The sequence below is a fragment of the Bubalus bubalis genome, chromosome 9 (genome assembly GCF_019923935.1).
Source record: "Bubalus bubalis isolate 160015118507 breed Murrah chromosome 9, NDDB_SH_1, whole genome shotgun sequence".
Taxonomy (NCBI): domain Eukaryota; kingdom Metazoa; phylum Chordata; class Mammalia; order Artiodactyla; family Bovidae; genus Bubalus; species Bubalus bubalis.
Window position 1 is genome coordinate 103,580,403 of NC_059165.1, and position 7,335 is coordinate 103,587,737.

The 7,335-nt window shown below is 42.8% G+C and overlaps 1 non-coding gene across 1 annotated transcript; it reads right to left on the reverse strand.

Moving 5' to 3' along the window:
- Positions 1-6,978: 6,978 nt before the first annotated feature.
- Positions 6,979-7,104, reverse strand: LOC112587181. The gene has a single exon (XR_003111707.1). It is a non-coding gene; the product is annotated as a U6atac minor spliceosomal RNA (small nuclear RNA).
- Between the last annotated feature and the right edge of the window lie 231 nt (positions 7,105-7,335).

Consider the following 7,335-nt stretch of genomic DNA (forward strand, 5'->3'; position numbering starts at 1 on the left):
TCCAACTCTGTGCGACCCCAGAGACGGCAGCCCACCAGGCTCCCCCGTCCCTGGAATTCTCCAGGCAAGAACACTGGAGTGGGTTGCCATTTCCTTCTCCAATGCATGAAAGTGAAAAGTGAAAGTGAAGTCACTCAGTCGTATCCGACCCTCAGCAACCCCATGGACTGCAGCCCACCATTCTCCTCCGTCCATGGGATTTTCCAGGCAAGAGTACTGGAGTGGGGTGCCATTGGCTTCTCCGACACACACACACAAAACAACCTAAAAGACGGCCAGAGAAGATAAAAAGGAACCTAAGGGGAAGAAACAGCAAACAAAACAATACAGTAGATGTAAACCTAGGTTTCAGTGTCAGGTTGGTTCTTACGTTAAATGTAGACAGGCTAAATATTCCAGCTAAAGGTCAGTATGTCACGCTGGATTTCTTAAAATTCCAACTCTGTGTTGTTTATAAGAGATGCATCAAAACCATTAAGATGCAGGCAATTTAAAAATAACAGCATGGGGAAAGTAACCATAGAAATACCAGAAGAAAGCTGGAATTAAGTTAATATTAGACAGCATATGCTTTAAGGCAAAATCATTGCTGGAGATAAAGGACATCATAATAAAAATAATAAAAGATTTACTTCATTAGGAAGATAAATTTTTTTTAATTTGTGTGACCCTAATAGCGTGGTCTCAAAATACATAAAGCCGAAATCGACACAACTACAAGGGTAGCTAAGTCCAGAGTAAAAATGAGCAACTTAAATTCATCTCTCTCAGCAGCTGATAGAACAAGTAACCCCAAAGAAGTAAAGGGAGTATTTGAACAGTGCAGTGAATTTTACCTAATGGACCTGTATTTGTGGAACACAGTATTCAGCAACTCCAGAATACATTTTCCTTTGAAGCACACTGTGTTATAAAGCAAGCCTGAAGGAAATAGTCCCTTGGCCAAATACTGCTTAGTTAGGAATCAGTTTTAAAAACAATAATGAGAAAAATCTCCATTCTTTGGGAACCAGTTCCAAATAATCCATTGACCAAGGAAGGAATTCTAGGAAAATTATAGGTTTTGAACTGAAAAGTAATGAAAATACTGCATTTCAAAACATGTGCAATGCAGCTAAACCAGCACTTTGAAGGAAATTTGTGCAGCCTTAGGTTTATAAATACTAGATATTACAATATATGTTTATGTGAGGTATGTTGCATATATGTAACATATAATGCATGCTGCATGCCAAATCACCTCAGTCATGTCCAACTTTTTGTGACCCTGTGGACTGTAGCCTGCCAGGCTCCCCTGTCCATGGGATTCTCCAGGCAAGAATACTGGAGTGGGTTGCCATGCCCTTCTCCAGGGGATCTTCCCAACCCAGGGATTGAACGGCGTCTCGTATGTCCCCTGCATTGGCAGGCAGGCTCCTCACTACTAGTGCCACCTGGGAGTCCCCTATACTATGACATTATGTATAAAATGTAAAAGAAAGACTTTTGCAACCTCATGGGCTGTAACCTGCCAGGCTTCTCTGTCCATGGGACTTCCCAGGCAGGAATACTGGAGTGGGTTGCCTCTTCCTTCTCCAGAGATCTTCCCGACCCAGGGATTGAACCCACGTCTCCTGCATTAGCAGGCAGATTCTTTACCACTGAGCCACCTGGGAAGCCCACTGTATATAAAATATAAAAGAAAGACTGAAAAGAATGAGCTTAGCATCCATCTCAAAAAGTTAGAAAAAGAATAAAATAAATCTACAAGCATAGAAAGGAAATAACAAAGAACAGATATGAGGGAAATAGAAAGCTTTCAATAAAGAGAATCAACAAAACAAGTAGGCTATTTAAAATTGAAGATCTTCTGGAAATTTTGAGCAAGATAAAGGCACTAAGACTTTTATTGGAAATGGGGGATAAACATTATTACAGCTTAAAAGTATTAAAAAGATGAGCGCAGGGCATGTGCCATTTCACAAAGACACTCAGTCCACTTTCTGTCCACCAAGTTGTGTGCCCAGCTCAGACTTCATCCACACTGGGGAAAGGTATGTTTTTCTGATCCTCCTGAGTTAAACCATACGGGCAAGAAGAGCACTGGATAAAGAGAGATTATGAGCAACTTTATGCAAGCAAACTTGAAAATTTTAGATACCTTGGATAAATTCCTGGAAGGGAAAAATATAACCTCAAAAAGAAATTAAAATCTAAATAGTCCTATAACTACTATAGAAATTAAGCTAGTCAGAACTCCAAATCCAAATGACTTTATTGGGAAAGTTCTACCAAGCATTCAAGGAAAAAAAAAAAGAATTTAACAAACTCTCCCAAAGAATAAATAAATATGAAACACTCATTTTACAAGACTAGCATGTCCCTGAAGCAATACGAGACAAGAAAATTATAATCTCTCTTAGTGAGATTAGATGTGACCATAGATGTGGAAATCCTAAATAAAATTCCAGGGGTTCAGGGCAGGCGGTGGAGTTGGCATTGTATAGAAAGGACATACCATTGTGACTAAATTCAGGGTAAATCCTGGGAAGGCAAAGTTGGCTTCATACTGGAAAATCCATCCACTGTCTTAAAAAAAAGTAAGGGAGGAAAGCATATGTGATCATTTCAATAGGTAGGTGCAGGTAAAGTATTTGATAAAATTAAACATCCATTCATGATTTAAATGAATAAACAACCCTTAAGCAAAGTACAGGGCTTTGCTGGTGGCTCGGGAGACGTGGGTTCGATCCCTGAGTCGGAAAGATCCCCTGGAGGAGGAAATGGCAACCCACTCCAGTATTCTTGCCTAGGAAATCTAGTGGCCAGAGAAGCCTGGTGGGCTACAGCCCATGGGGTCACAAAGAGTCTGACACGAGTGAGCACAGGCATGAAGCAAACTACAGCTAAGCCACAGTGTCAAACAATGAAGCACCCAGGGTTAAATTTAAAGAACTCTCCAAGGTCTGCATGGGCACTTCATGCAGGTCATTGGAACCTCCTGGAGAAGGGAATGGCAACCCACTCCAGTATTCTCGCAAGGAGAATCCCATGGACAGAGGAGCCTGGCGTGCCACAGTCCTTGGGGTCGCCAAGAGTCTGACACGACTGAGTGACTAACACACACACACATGGTTAGATACACCCTGAGTATAGAGTCGCAATAGCAAAGACGCCAGCACTCCTTGTGGGTTCTCAAAGAGCCGGGCTCAACTTACCGAGTAAACAGCAACAGCAGCACTTGTTGTGGAAGGCAGAAGAGTGCTTCCCCACCCCAACTCAAGATGCCCACGTTCTAATCCATCAAGTCTATGAGTATGTTAAGTTATATGGCAGAGGGCAGTTAAGTTTGCCAATGGGCTTGATTGCTAATCAGCTGACCTCAGTAGGGAGATTGCCTTGAATAACCTAGGTGAGCCCAACATAATTACAGTAGTCCTTGAATGTGGAAGAAAGTGGCAGAAGAGGAGGAACCAGAAAGTGGCAGTGTGAGGACTCTGCCTAGTGTTGCTGGGCTTTGAAGATGGAGGAAGGGGTCAGGGGCCTAGGACACAGGCAGTCTCTAGAAGCTAGAAACACTGAGGAGACATATTCTCCTCTAGAGACCCCGGAAAGGACACTTTCCTGCTGATAACCTGCTTGTTAGCCTGGTAAGACCCATTTTAGACTTCTGACCTCCAGAACTGTTATGTTCATCCATCTGTGTTGTTTTAACCTGGTAATTTGTTACCACAGCAATAAGAAACTAATACACTCCTCAAGTTGAATTATAGATTAAATGTATTTCCCAATAAAATCTCAATCAGGTTTCTGTGAAACTTGACAAACGAATTCAGAAATGGACATAGAAGGACTTCTCCGGTGGTCCAGTGGTTAAGTATCCACCTGCCAGTGCAGGGGGCATGGGTTCAGTCCCTGGTCCGGGAAGATTCCACATGCCTTGGAGCAACTAAGCCCATGGGCCACAGCTACTGAAGCCCACACACTGTAAAGCCCGTGCTCCACAACGAGAGAAGTCACTGCTATGAGAAGCTCCCACTTGCTGCAACTAGTGAGGAGCCCCCATTTGCGGCAACTGGAGAAAGCCCAGTACATCCAAAAATTAACTAATTAAATGTACATAGAAGATCAAAGGGTCAAGAAGAGGAATCTTGAAAAAGAATAAGATGGGATGGCTTTCTTAGCTGGGCACTAAGACCTACTCGGGCTTCCCTGGTGGCTCAGAGGTTAAAGTGTCTGCCTGGAATGCGGGAGACCTGGGTTCAGTCCCTGGGTCAGGAAGATCCCCTGAAGAAGGAAATGGCAATGCACTCCAGTACTCTTGCCTGGAGAATCCCATGGAGGGAGGAGCCTGGTAGGTTACGGTCCACGGGGTCGCAAAGAGTCGGACACGACTGAGCGACTTCACTCACTCACTCAAGACCGACTCAGTGAGCAGTGATTCAGACACAAAACAACATAGACAGTGTGATTCTTTGGGGATGAAGTTTAAAAACAGGCTTAACCTAAACTATATTCTTCAGGGATGTTTCTAGGGTCAAGGAAAACCTCTAAAGAGTGAGATGAAGATCAAGTCTGAGCACAGCTACCTGGGTGAGTGGGGAGGAGAGGAGAAGGACCAGAGGGTGTGGGTTGGGATGCTGGCCGTATTCTATTTCTTTTTTTTAAATTTATTTTTAATTGGAGGATAATCGCTTTACAACGTTGCATTGGTTTCTGCCATCCATCAACATGAATCAGCCATAGGTATACATACGTCCCCTCCCTCTTGGATCTCCCTGCCACCTTCCACACCTCCAGGTTGTCACAGAGCCCCAGGCTGCGCTCCCTGTGTTGTACAGCAACTTCCCATTAGCTCTCTATTTTACATATGGTAATATATATATGTCAACGCTACTCTCTCAGTTTGTCCCACCCTCTCCTGCCCCCACTGTGTCAATCATCTCTTCTCTATCTGAGTCTCTATTCCTACCCTGCAAATAGGTTCATCAGTACTATTTTTTCTAGATTCCATATATATGCATTAATATACAATATTTATTTTTTCTCTTTCTGATTTACTTCACTCCGTAATAACAGGCTCTGGGTTCATCCACCTCACTCAGACTGACTCAAACTCATTCCTTTTTATGGCTGAGTAATATTCTGTTGTGTGTATGCACCATGACTTCTTTATCCGTTCATCCGTAGACAGACATCTAGGTTGCTTCCTGTCCCGGCTGCAGTAAATAGTGCTGCAATGAACACTGGGCTTTTTCAGTGGTGGTTTTCTTGGAGTTTGCTCAGCTGTGGGATTGTTGGATCATGTGGGCGTTTTACTTTTAGTTTTTAAAGAAATCTCCATACTATTCTCCATAGTGGCTGTATCAATTTACATTCCCACCAACAGTGCAAGAGGGTTCCCTTTTCCCCACATCCTCTCCAGCGTTTATTGTTTATAGATTTTTGATGATGGCTATTCTGACTGGTGTGAGGTGATACCTTATTGTAGTTTTCATTTGCATTTACTATGCCAAAGCCTTTGTGTGGATCACAATAAACTGTGGAAAATTCTGAAAGAGATGGGAATACCAGACCACCTGACCTGCCTCTTGAGAAATCTGTCAGGAAGCAACAGTTAGAACTGGACATGGAACAACAGACTGGTTCCAAATAGGAAAAGGAGTACGTCAAGGCTGTATATTGTCACCCTGCTTATTTAACTTCTATGCAGAGTACATCATAAGAAACGCTGGACTGGAAGAAGCACAAGCTGGAATCAAGATTGCCAGGAGAAATACCAATAACCTCAGATATGCCGATGACACCACCCTTATGGCAGAAAGTGAAGAGGAACTAAAAAGCCTCTTGATGAAAGTGAAAGAGGAGAGTGAAAAAGTTGGCTTAAAGCTCAACATTCACAAAATGAAGATCATGGCATCCGGTCCCATCACTTCATGGGAACTAGATGGGGAAACAGTGGAAACAGTGTCAGACTTTATTTTTTGGGGCTCCAAAATCACTACAGATGGTGATTGCAGCCATGCAATTAAAAGACACTTACTCCTTGGAAGGAAAGTTATGACCAACCTAGATAGCATATTCAAAAGCAGAGACATTACTTTGCCAACAAAGGTCCATCTAATCAAGGCTATGGTTTTTCCTGTGGTCATGTATGGATGTGAGAGTTGGACTGTGACGAAGGCTGAGCACTGAAGAATTGATGCTTTTGAACTGTGGTGTTGGAGAAGACTCTTGAGAGTCCCTTGGACTGCAAGGAGATCCAACCAGTCCATTCTGAAGGAGATCAGCCCTGGGATTTCTTGGGAAGGAATGATGCTAAAGCTGAAACTCCAGTACTTTGGCCACCTCATGCAAAGAGTTGACTCATTGGAAAAGACTCTGATGATGGGAGGGATTGGGGGCAGGAGGAGAAGGGGACGACAGAGGATGAGATGGCTGGATGGCATCACTGACTCAATGGACATGAGTCTGAGTGAACTCCAGGAGATGGTGATGGACAGGGAGGCCTGGCGTGCTGCGATTCATGGGGTCATAAAGAGTCAGACACGACTGAGTGACTGAACTGAACTGAACTGAATTGAATAATAAGTGATGCTAAGCATTTTTTCATGTGCTTATTAGCCATCTGTATGTCTTCTTTGGAGAAAAATCTGTTTAGATCTTCTACCCACTTTGATTGGGTTGTTTGTTTTTCTGATATTGAACTGCATGAGCTGCTTATATATTTGGAAATTAATCCTTTGTCAGTTGTTTCATTTGCAAGTATTTTCTCCCATTCTGGGGGTTGTCTTTTCATCTTGTTTATGGTTTCCTTTGCTGTGCAAAAACTTTTAAGTTTGCTTAAGTCGCGTCAGTTGTGTCTGACTCTGTGTGACCCCATAGACGGCAGCCCACCAGGCTCCTCCGTCCATGGGATTTTCCAGGCTAAAGTACTGGAGTAGGTTGCCATTTCCTTCTCTTTTGCTGTGCAAAAGCTTTTAAGTTTAATTAGGTCCAATAAAAAAGTGGTTAGATGCCATGAAGCAGGAGGCAATGCCTTAATGATATGGATGTTGTCAGGCCCAAGGGCCTCTTCCATCCTTGTTAAAGGGAGTGCTAACCTTCTCTCCTTTCATACAACACCATATTCTATGTCTCAAGTGGGTGGTCATGACACAGATGTTTGCCTCATAATTCTGTTAAATTGTACATTTTTTTAAAGGAACATTACAAGTATAATATTATAATCCCCCCAATTTAATGCATTAAAATCAGATGACTCTAATTCCAGGCAATCAAAATGGTGGAAAGCTCCCGAATTCATTCTTTGAAGGAGCCAGCACTTGAATACTAAAACAAGTTAAAGATAGGAAA